Genomic DNA, 12,746 nt, shown 5'->3' with positions numbered 1-12,746 from the left:
TGTTGGTGAGCCTCATCGGGGAGATAATTCCATAATTGGGAGGCCACCACTGAAAAGGCCCTCTCCCTTGTTGCCATCCTCCAAGCTTCCCTCACAGTAGGCCCCCGGAGGAGGACCTTAGAAGTTGAGCATAGTGTATGGGTAGGTTCGTGCCAGGAGAGGTATTGTGGTCCCAAGCCATGTAAGGCTTTATAGGTTAGAACCAGCACCTTGAATCAAGCACAGAAATGTACAGGCAGCCAATGCAAGAGGGCCAGATTTGGTCTTACCTGTTCGAACCGCTGGTCCCAGTTATCAATCTGGCCACAGCATTTTGCACAGGCTGCAGCTTCTGAACCATCTTCAAAGGCAGTCCCATGTAGAGTACATTGGAGGTTACCAGAGCATTGACAACTGAAGCTAGATTATCCATGTCCAGATAAGGGCATAGCTGGGCCACCGACCAAAGTTGGTAGAAGACACTCCAGGCCAACCAGGCCACATGAGTCTCAAGTGATAGAGATGGTTCTAGGAGAACCCCCAAGCTACGAACCTTCTCCTTCCGGTGGAGTGCAACCCCATCCAGAACAGGTTGAACACCCTCCATCTAGTCAGACTAGAATTGGACAACTTGTGAACCTCCAAATGTTTGGTCTACAGTTTCCATCAGCCCTCACCATTAACGATGCTGGCTAATGTTACACAAAACTGAACTTGATGGACCAGTGATCAGACATAGTATAATGCCGCTTCCCAAGTTCTTAAGTAGCAGTTGTTGCAATCCTGATCCAAGAGAGAAATGCTAGTCCAACTGAATTCAGCACCCTTAGATATACATGACATTCAAGGCAATCCTTAATCTGGTCTGAGTCCCACTATGTTTAGTGGGGTGTGCCCTATGTAAGTGTGCATAGAAGAGTATCCCAACTCCAGGATTGCAATGGAACTACCTCTGTATTTTCAACCAGTGTGAACCTGAACCAGTTTAACTGCCTTTTATTTTATATCTCAAAGGTTTCTCCTTAAACAAAAATATAATTTATCCTGGAGGCAAGATGACATTTCAGTTTCCTTAGAAAATAACAGATAACTAGAAAAAGAGAGAAAACATCATCTGTTCTACTACTTTAAAAAAATAGCTGAATGTTTTAGAAAACCTTATCTTAGTAAAACAAATAACCTTCTCCTTCAGCTGTGAACAATGGCAACAGGAAAAGTCCTAACACACACTTTAAATCCAGAGAAAAGAAAAGTCTTTTATAAGCAGTGAAAAATAGAATACACAGTGACTGAACCCCCGGCCCCGTATGAATTGCCATTTAAAAAGCATATCCCAATAGCCAAGTTTAATTGTGCTTTGTATACTTGAAATGCCACTTAAATGTGAAATCCCTATCCCCTGGATTTGCTGTATGTATTTCATAAAAGTTGTTTTTGTTTCCCCCCATAGATAAAATCCACAAAGCTTCTAACCCTGCTGACCTGAATGTCCCATTCCCTGACCTGGCTTCTGCTCTTTTTGCCCTGCTCCCTAACTTGGCTTTTGCTAATGTTGTTTTGCCTCTCTGGGAGAATATCACCACCCCACCTCAAGCCTGATCCAGACATAATACACCATGCCGTTCGTGGACAAAGGTGATAACGGCGGTTCCTCAACTTCCTAACTGAAAGATTGGGGTGCATTTCTTTCCCCGTGTCACCTGCCTCCCCATGGTGTTTTTTTTCCCCCTTACTGCTTTTTAATTCCATTTTTTGAGGGCGCTCTTATCAGTTTCACACATTCCCCTCTTAATCTTCCAGCTATTTCTTTCCGAAGAACTGTGATGTTTCTTGAAATATGTGCTTGATTCATCTTGAAAGTCTGAGAGTAAGAAAATGAAAAAGTGGAACTGCAATCCGCCTCATGTCTTTTCTACGCTGAGCAGTCAACAGGAGAGACTCAAAAGTAGTCTCAATTAAATCTAAAGATACGTTGAATAGCTGAAAAAGGCCACTATTGCCTGTGGGATAGGAAAGGTTTTCCTTTAGCCTAGGGCTGTGTCAGACATTCTCCACATTTGATTTTCAAGTTAAAACTAACAACGTTGTTGTAGTGAAAATATCTTCCGGAAAATACTTAAGATGGTGTGAATATTTTCTCTTTTTGATATCATGTCTGATACCCCTCCCCTCTCCTCCCCCTCCCCCTTTTGGTGCTGCTCCTTCAGTTCCGTTTCCCTCCTTGGCTGCCTACTGTCCTTCCTTACTAGATTAGTTGCATGGGTGAATCCAACCTATCAGGGATCAAGTAATGAATGGAATTATGGAATTATGCAATACAACCAATCAGCTTTTGCTATGTAATAACATCAGTGAGAGGCCCTGCCCTGTTTATCATATCTCCAGGTGGCCAACCAGTTAGTTACACTTGTCTCATTAGTGCAGAAGGACAGGATCTCCAAATTCATACCTGGCATGACCAATCAACTGGCTTCAATTTGCCTTCTGATCATTCCTATCACAGGGACCATTTATGTATTCCCTTGGGGGCATGGTGGGGTTTCTAGGCCTGAAGCACACACACAGTCCTTGGTAGCTCACTAGCTAAGTTCCACTTGAAAACTTGAAGTTCCCAGATTATCTACAGGTATATGTTGTAAAAATGAAGCTAAGCATTAATGTTCTGTTATTTCTAGAATTGTTTCAATGCCTTTTCTGATTATGTGGGTCCCCCTTTTTTCCCTTTAAAATTGCCCTTTTTATTGTTGACTTCTCATCCTGTATTTCAAAATGTTTTTTCCAAATAATTACTGTAGCATATGCATGCTTCAAGAATATCTCATGTAGTTTCCTATTGTCCACTCAGGTAAAAGTAAAATGTTAAATGAAGTTTACAATGACAGTAATCCAGGGTCAGATAAAGGGCATCACATTTCAAGGTCAGAAGCTGATTCTATTACACACCAGCAACTGAGAGGCAAGACTGCAGCTAATTTTTTTACTGCCAAGCCCTTGAGTGTTGTTTCCCCCAGTTCTTTATATGTATTAATAAAGATGGTTCGTTGGTGAAAAACTGGAGTAAATATATGCTGAGATGCTGCATTTCTTTCTAAAGGAAGGGCTGCATTACACAGTGTTTACCATTTTCATGCCTTTGTGACTCTACATATCCTTGATTTCATCACTCCCCTGGTGCTATACCTTATTTTTCTAAGTTAAACAAAAGGCACTTGAAGAAAACTACAAAGGGTTCTCATCTCCTGACCCCTACACTGACAGTTCGATATATTTTAGAGCAACTAAAGATATGGAAGAGGGATTATGAAACAAGCAGGAACTTCAGAAGAACATATTTTTTATAAATTTATTGCTTAACAGTGTCGTGCAAACTGCGGTCGTTTTTGAAGAGCAAGGACATACATCTGGAATATAAAATATAATGTTAGTGTCTGTAAGAACAGAAAGATAAAAACATCTGTCACATACAACTCTACAGCAAATGCGAGATTATTAGTTTCATAGGGATTTATTAATTTGATATATTTCAACTCTTATCCAGCTACATGGGGGAAATGTTACCGCACAGCAGAGGACTTGAAATCATTTTGTAAAGTGTCCTGAACTTCTTTTTTCACCTGTATCTAAAATTCATCCAGCTAAGTAGGGGAAAGAAAGGAAGAAGTGAGGGTAAAAAAAGTAAAAAAAAAAAAGTCTGGGGGAAAGAAACACAACTCATTCCACACAGCAGGCAGCCTTCTGCAATAACCGTGCAGCCCTCTAGTCAGTCTTCAAATGTCACCAGGTTGCCATCTTCCTCTGAATGACTAGAATTTTATATCCCATTGTTAGTGGTGCTGAAAATTGCTTCTGGACTCCACAGTTCATAATGCATTGTCCATAGTGAAAACATTTCCAAAACTGAAGTGACCTTTTCGAAAACGGCATTTGCACTTGCTGTATATGTTTCATATAAAAGGTTATCTAGTTAAACAATTTTGAAAGAAGGGGAGGAAGGGCGGTTGCCAGAAACAAGTACCTCTAAATCATGTTTGGAGAGCAGAAAAAGGAGAAGGGGGATTTGCTGGGATCCAAAGAGCTTTTTTAGGTGTGCGCAGTGGAATTTTTGATCCCCCACCCACCTTGAATGGCAGAATTGACCACCCGATGCCATATCAGAGACTGCCTATAAAATTGCCTTCATTTCACCATATGGGATGAAGGGTTGCTTTTCATGACTACACACAAAGCTCTCTTGGGTGCACAAAACTAGTTGCATGGTTTGTCGGATCAAGGGTCTTCAGCTTGTTACCCTCCAGCTGTTTTGGCTTGCAACTCTCATCACCCCTTACCATTGGCTATGCTGGCTAGAATTGTGAACTGCCCAGGGAGCTTCAGCTGTTGGGTGGTATAAAAATGCAATAATAATAATAATAATAATAATAATAATAATAATAACAACAACAACAACAACAACAACAGAATTGTACTTCAAGACACCTAGAGAGCCACAAGTTGCTCACCCCTGCCTTAGATTGTTTAGTTGTCCAAAAGAAAGCCTTTTAAGGAAAGAGCAAGTAACCATTTGATACTCAATAGTATTTTGCCATAAATAGATGACTTACACGGCCATCATTTCATTCTGTAATCTGAAGTACTCTCATCACTTGGATCTTTTCCGAGCTCATTTATCATATGCCTCTCTTCCATTCTGGCTGCTACTATATGAAATAATGCATATACACGTATCCTACTAGGAGTACCAAATCCTCGACAAATGACTGGCCAGTTTTCGGTGTTGGAAAACACCATCAGGTGCCTGCTCCAGTTCCAGTTGGACATTCCATTCCTCTAGGTACCTCACCTTCCCCAGGTCCCCTTGTTCTATGATCAAGGCATCAAAGGTGCCCCACAGAATTTGGCTTGGAAGGGGATGACCTTAGATGAGTCTCTGAAAGTCAGCAGGGGTGGTGATTCTATGTGGGAGTTCTACAGGACCTGCCCCAGTTCCCAAGTCCCAGTGGAGGGCGACACTACTGGCCTGCAGGCCCAGCACTTGCCCTGAGAGGAGACTAATCAGAATCAGTTTTTCTCAGACAATGAATTGTCTGTCTGTTTTGTTTTATTGCATTATTTTATTGATTTCTATTGCTTAAATAATTACATGTGAACTGCTTTGTGAGCTCAGTCTGAAAAGCAGTATATAAAATACCTTTAAATACATAAATAAATTGATGAAGTCCACCTCAGCATCTGCTCCATTTGGGGTGATTTTATTTTATTTTATTTTTATGTGTATGTCTTTGAATGCATTTCTTACATTTTATTAATATTCTGCGTTGCTTTGAGGACTTCAGATGAAACGTGGGATACAAATCCATTAAATAGATACATATATGTGAGAGCCAGTGTGGTGTAGTGGCTTGAGTGTTGGATTGGGAGTCAGGAGATCCGGGTTCTTGTCCCCACCCGGCCATGGAAACCCACTGGGTGACTTTGGGCCAGTCACAGACTCTCAGCCCAACCCACCTCACAGGGTTGTTGTTGTGAGGATAACATGGAGAGGAGGACGAGGACGTACATCACCTTGGATTCCTTAAGAGGAGAAAAGGTGGGATATAAATGCAATAATAAAATAAATAAATAAATAAATAAATATTAGAGGTTAAATTCAAAAACAAACAGACAAACCAAACAGAAAAAAATTACCTCCACAAATCAGTTTATGAGTATTTGTTATGGTTACATTTCTATGCCTCATTAGAATAATAGTGGTATCAATACAGGTCTAACCGCCACTTTTTTTGTTTTTAAGCGAAATGTGTAGAAAGCCCCAATTACATTTTATAGCACCCCCCACACAGTGATTAAACCCTGTGAGTTAGCCAGGAATATAGGCCAACTGGAAATTCTTTTTACCTCACATAATTTTTAAATCCCATTAATTACAATGGATCTAAACTAAGTATGTCTAAGCCTGGATCCAACTCTATAGATTTTATGCCTATAAAGTTCACAAAGCCACATGTTTGTTCAAGGGTTACATGGCAACCATGTCGTTACATCAAATTCAAACAACAATAGACTTTAATTATTTACTTATTGCATTTATTTATTGCATCAACCTCATTTGCATGTTCAAAAGAAGCTACCATGGGATAAGCCACCATGGCTTCTGTAAACCATGGCAAATGCTGGGCATGATTTCCATAATCACCACCCAGGCACTGCTTGTCATGTTAGCCAAACGCAGGTGGCCTGTCTTGTTAGAGGGGGAAACAACCCTCCAATAACCCACGGGCTGTTGTAGAGAACTGGAGGGCTGTTTTCCCTTCCAGCAAGCCAGGCCACTTGGGTTTGGACAACATGACAAGCTGCACCCAGGTGGTGATTATGGAAATCGTGCCCAGCATGTGCCTGGCATGCGCCACAATTTTGTTTTAAAAGACACCATGGTGTCTTATTTTGATTATGCGAACTGGCCCAGAGTTTCTTCTTACATGTGCATGTGTTTTTATTTATGTTCACAGTGTATCTTGAAGTCTGAGAGCCTTCTGTTCTGATTTGGGGTGGAAGAGAAACAATTTTTGGAGAAATTCAAATATATACATACTACTTGGGACAAAAAGTAGATATAATGGGTATGATTTGAATTCTGGGTCATTCTCTCCTTTAATGCTGAGAGAATAGAATCCAACTGGGAAGGAAGAGAAGTCTAAGAGCTGTGTCACCTTTGGCTGGTCAGTGCAATACTCTCAGACGTATAGCACCTGACACAGAGAGAGGGGGGTGGCAGCATGATGTAGAAAGCTTTAAATTTTAATTCTCCCTTTGCACAGTATTGCCAGCACTGAATTTCTTGTAGTCTGAAACATGGAGCAAACAATGTTTAAATTTGGCCAAAGTGTTATCTGAAGCAGCACCCTTTTCACACATCTATCTAGTGGCATGGGATACATTTCCCCATAGCATGATCCCACACTGCTAGTGTGTGTGCATGTAAATATTGCAACCACACCATTGCAGACAATTGTGTGAGTCTTTCCCATGCTATCACTGCCCTGCAAGGAGGAAATGTGCCAGGTGAAGAAGGAACACCCACATGATCAGCCCTGCCCACATGCTTGAACTTGTTGAGGAAACTCCTCCATTTGTAAGGGCTTCCACCATAGAGAACCAGCTTCCATAATGCTGGTTGGATGTGAAGGACTAGCTGCACTGAGTTACTGTACTGTAGAGATATATGAGAAATTAATTTTAGTTCATTTTGGATCCTCCAGATATTGTTGGACTATAACTCACATCCTCTCTGACCATCGACCATGATGACTGGGGTTGATGGGATTTGGGGTTGATGGGATCTAGTCCAACAATGTCTAGAGGGATACAGGCTCTTCACCTGGATGTAGATTAAACCTGAAACATAGGCCTTAGCTAGATCTACCTGATAGTCCACAACGGAGGAGGAAAGATCTCGCGTTGTGATTAATATGAGATCCCTCCTCCGTTTATACTCAAGGTGCAACGGCCTCAGGAAGAGATGCGTTGTGGCTGCCATTTTTAAATTTTTAAAGGAGATGGAGCGCATGAGTGCTTGTGCGCTAAAGGTAGGTGCTTTTTTAAAAAATAATTTCATTTCCCCACTCCTCCCACCCTACCCCTGTGCGTGACTCCTGGCTCCACGTGAGTAATCGCACAGAGCCAAGTCAAACTGCGGCAACGGGCCACATGTTCCACGGTCAGCCTGAGTCTGTGGAAAAACCGGGCCCAAAGGGGAGTGCTCTATCCTGGGACAAGGGAGGGATGATCCCTCCTTGATCCCAGGATCCCCTGTGCATCATGTGGATTCACAGGGATGATCCCGGGGTTCACCCCATGATAAAGCCTGGTCTAGCTAAGGCCATAGACTCATATCCTGAATGTGCACATCATGTCTATATCAAAGTTTCGGGGAGATACCATCTTAGGGAGAGGGAGGGAGAAGCAGCAGTAAAGTTAAACCGAAGGTTCACTTGACTCAGCCAATTAATATGGAAGAATTTAAATGAAACACACACACACATCGGTATCCAGACCCAAGCCCAGAAAGTCGAGTGAGAATTTGTTCTTGGTCAGAACTCCTGCACTCCTTCTCCTGCAGCTGTTAGCTGATAGTATTGGAATGCCAACCACCTGGGTGAATTTCTACAATGAACCCAGATTTAAAATATCAGGATAAAGGAGAGAAAGATAACGGAGAAAGCAGGAAGAGATCGAGAAGCATTGGAATGGCATAAGCCCTTTGGCTGACATGAGAAAGTTTAGATAGAAATTTTGGATAAGAAAGGTAATCTGGCAGTTTGCAGATACAGCCGCAGATCTTGGGAAGCAAAAGGAAACTGATAAGGCAACACACTTACAGATCAGAGAGGTCTATTAAAAACCCTCTTTGGCTCTCTGTCATAGGGTTTCTAATTATCTCGGCTATTGATGTTGATAACAACTATGCAAAATCAAGGGGAGGGGAGATTGTTGATACAGGTGTTGATGGACTGCTTAGTTTTTTAATATCAACTTTTCTAAATAAGTGTCATGGTTAGAGGCAGTCCTGTATCTAATCCAATGGGCTGAGACAAGTGTAATAAGGTTGATGTTCAGGAGCCAGCAGTATCTACTGAACACTGTATCTTCAGATTTCAGATAGTGGTGAGGCTTCACAGTAGGGGAAGAAACACATAAAAGGTTTGCCTACATGCAGGGGAGGGAGGCTGTCAGGGTGTGCGAAAGGTTGGGGGATTATACAGCTATTAAGAGTGGCGATGAACCAAACCAAGAGGAGGGTAGAGGGGAGTATCACAAATATTTTGAGCTCCACAAAATTCACTCCTCATCATTTGTGGTGATTTTAGGGAGGGGGGAACCTAGGTGCAAACATGTATGCAGGGAAAGAAAAGAGCAAATAAAAGCATCCCAGCATATTGTAGTAAAACAGAGAGTTTATGCTCAGTGGTGCACTTTAGTGTGCAACGGAATCTACCGCTAAGTATAGATAGATATATGTGTGCTTGAACGCACATTCTGAACTGCATTCTGGTATGATATGGGGGGGGGGTAGTGTTTACCCTAACAGGCATCAGCAAGTAATCAAATCGGATAGGATGTGCTCTGCCATGATATCTTAACATTCCATATGTGATTCCTGATTGGCTGGGACAACACTATGTAAAAAATAAAATAAGAAGCTCTAGCAAACGTGAAGAGATGGCACCACGGGAGCAGTGAATTCAAGCTGCAATCAGACACAAAAAGATGGTTTTTTTAAAAAAAAAAAGGTTATTGTTTTTCACAGAACACGTTGTTTCCACCGAAATTATGGGTTTTTTTGCCCTCAAATTGTTCACAACCAAAAATCTAGCATAACACTAATTAGGAAGTCTGCTGAAGAGTCTACATTTGTCTTAGAAATTATAATTAAGATTCTGTACAGCGAAATCAAAGCGAGCAAGAGGGCAACAGCGATCAAAGGCAGTTAACAAAAACTGTTACCAAAAAGGAAAAGAACAGAACAGAAATGCAACACAGCAGAGGCAAACTTAGGCATGGAAATCAATATCAACCAGCTCCTAAGACTAAAGATAGGGGGGTCCCAAATGTTCTGAGAAAACTGGCAAACTGTGACACATCAAGAAGGGCTGCGTCAGGCCTGGCATTTTGGGGCAAATGCTGGAGCCCACCTAGGGCCTGATTTACGTACAAGCTAAACTAGGGTGGAGCCTCTTGTGGTGCAGAGCGGTAAAGCAGCAGTTTCTGCAGCTGAAACTCTCCCCACAGCCTGAGTTCGATCCCAGTGGAAGCGGGTTTCAGGCAGCTGGCTCGGTCGACTCAGCCTTCCATCCTCCTGAGGTCGGTAAAATGAGTACCCAGTTAGCTGGGGAAAAGGTAATAACGGCCAGGGAAGGCAACGGCAAACCACCCCACTATAAGGCCAGCCAAGAAAACATCAGCGAAAGCTGGCGTCCCTCCAAGAGTCAGTAATGACTCAGTGCTTGCACGAGAGGTTACTTTCCTTTCCTAAACTAGGGTGACCATATGAAAAGGAGGACCGGGCTCCTGTATCTTTAACAGTTGTATTGAAAAGGAAATTTCAGCAGGTGTCATTTGTATATATGGAGAACCTGGTGAAATTCTTCTGCAGACAACTGCACTAACGTTATAAAGCCCTGAGGAAGAACACAACCACGTTCAAAACACGTAGGCACCTGGCACTTCAATAAAACTTTTACTAATAATATTATTGTAGAAGATTACTTTGTTCCACCCTTGCCTTTGGCTATTTTTTACACCCCTACGGGGTTTTCCTTGCTTTCGCACTCTTTTAAATCTGGTAACAGTATATCTGCAGTATACCTCCTGCAGCTTTAACTGTTGTGATGAAGAGGGAATTTCACCAGGTTCTCCATATATACAAATGACACCTGCTGAAATTCTCTTTTCTATGCAACTGTTAAAGATACAGGAGCCCTGTCCTCCTTTTCATATGGTCACCCTAGCTAAACAAACTACAGCTTAGGGCCTCACATTAGGAGGGGCCTTACATTAGAAAGGAGGGGGAAATGCTTATGCTTTTCTGTACCTTCAGAAAAACCATAAACATCATACAAAATGAAGACCTCTTCAGAAGGGGAAATAGCGTTATGTGTTTAAAAAAATCCTTGGCCTTAGCTAGACCTACCTGGCCTAGCGGGACGGAGGGGTGAAAATCTCACAATATTTTTATCGTGAGATCTCCCCCTCTGTTCACACATGGCGTGTGATGACCTCAGAGGGAGGGGCGTCACACCCGCCATTTTGTTTGTTTTTTCTTAAAGGGGAAGATGTGCATGAGCACAAACCTTTTTTTAAAAAAAAATCCAGCTCCTCCCATCCCACCCCCAATGGGTGCAGTACTCCGGAGGAGCTCTGCGCCCTGTGCATGAGTCCTGGCTCCTCACGAGGAACCGGGACAAACCGCGGCACTCAGCCACACATTCCGCAGTCTCGGGGTCAGCCTGGGACCACAGAAAACCTGGGCTCAAAGGGTAGGGTGAGATCCTGGGGCAAGGGAGGGATCATCTCTCCCTGATCCCAGGATCCCCTGCGCATCATGTGGATGATTTGCATCAACAAGGCAATTCTCAATGAGCAATAGCCCACCTAGCTAGATTTGGTGTTCAAGCTGTCATAAAGAAATTTGAAGAAACAGGGCAAGTTGAAGACAGAAAAGTGGAAGACCCAAAAAACTGTCTGCATCTGATGAACAGTACTTAAAGGTCACTACTTTGAGGGACAGAAGGAAATCCAGTGAAATGCTTGCTCCACATCTGGCAGAGTCATGATGGCACCAAAGCACATGTTTCGATCATGAGAAGAAGTCTTACAAGAAATGGTCTTGTAGGTCATGTTGCAGCTAAGAAACCATTACTGTGGACAGGCAACAAGCAGAAGAGATTGCAGTACACAAAGGACCATAAAGAATGGAGTGACAACAACCTGTGGCAGAGTCTTATGGAGAGAGGAGTCCAAATTTGAAATCTTTGGTTCACAAAGACACCAATATGTCAGAAGAAGAGTTGGCAAGAAGTACACTGATGCCTGTCTGCAGCCTTCTGTGAAGCACATTGGCAGCTCTGTCATGGTCTTGGGGTGCATTTCAGCCAACGCTGCAGGTGATCTGGAGGAGATCTACACTCCTGCTTTATAGCAGTATTGAAGTGCACTGATAACTGATGGGACACATTACACATTCCATATACTGCTTTCATAGTGTTATTTCCTGCTTTTTATTCCACATTATCCAAAACATAAATGTGCAAGAGGGATATAGTGCTACCATGATGGGATCATAATGATTTGACACAAGGTGTAAATCTGGCCCTGTTCAAAATCGATGGAATTATGAATGCTGATAAATATAAACAGATCTTGATTCATCATGCTGTACCTTCAGGAAAATGACTGAGGGGGGGAAAAAAACATTATCTTTCAGCACGATAATGACCCCAAACACTCAACAAACACAATTAAGACCTACTTAGAGCGGAAGTCTGGAGATGAAACCTTCACAGTATTAGATTGTCTGCCTCAGAGCCCTGATCTCAGCATAATTGAAGCTGTGTGGGATTACTTAGACAGGGAAAAGAACAAAAAGCGGGCAAAATCAAAAGAAGAGTTATGGCAAATCCTGCAAGAAGCTTGGAAGAATTTACCACAGGACTTTTTGAAAAAACTTACACAACAATCTAACCAAGCGAATTGCTTCAGGTGATCAGGGAGGACAGGGAAGGCGACAGAAGTGAGTCACGTGAGTCTAATGGACTCACAGCAGGCCTTGCAGTGGCTTTCCCAGGTGTGCAGGTAGGTGGGTGGCTGGGAGTGGCCCAGCAACATCCTGAATCAGCCCGAGGTGCTCTGAGGCCGTACCTAGACCTAAGGTTTATCCCAGGATTGTCCTGGGGTCAAACCTGCTCATCTAAGTGCCACACAGGGCATTCAGTGCTCAGGCAGGGACGAACCTCGGATGATCCTGGGATAAACCTTAGGTCTAGCTATGGCCTGAGACTTCAATACTGTTCTGCTTCTGCCTCGGGGCACCTTGGGCCAACCCTGCTCACATGGACTCAGGCTGAGGTGGTGCACAGCCCTACTTGGTGCACCTTTATAAACACAGATGCAGGCCAAAATGCAATGGTATGTCAGTAACATACGGCCTGTAAATAAATCATGAAGGGTTTAAGAGACACCTACAGTTAAAAGTAAGCCCCATTGCATCATTT

The sequence above is a fragment of the Elgaria multicarinata genome, chromosome 5, assembly GCF_023053635.1.
Source record: "Elgaria multicarinata webbii isolate HBS135686 ecotype San Diego chromosome 5, rElgMul1.1.pri, whole genome shotgun sequence".
Taxonomy (NCBI): Eukaryota; Metazoa; Chordata; class Lepidosauria; order Squamata; family Anguidae; genus Elgaria; species Elgaria multicarinata.
The sequence above is the reverse complement of the archived record's forward strand: the minus strand, read 5'-3'. Positions refer to the sequence as shown.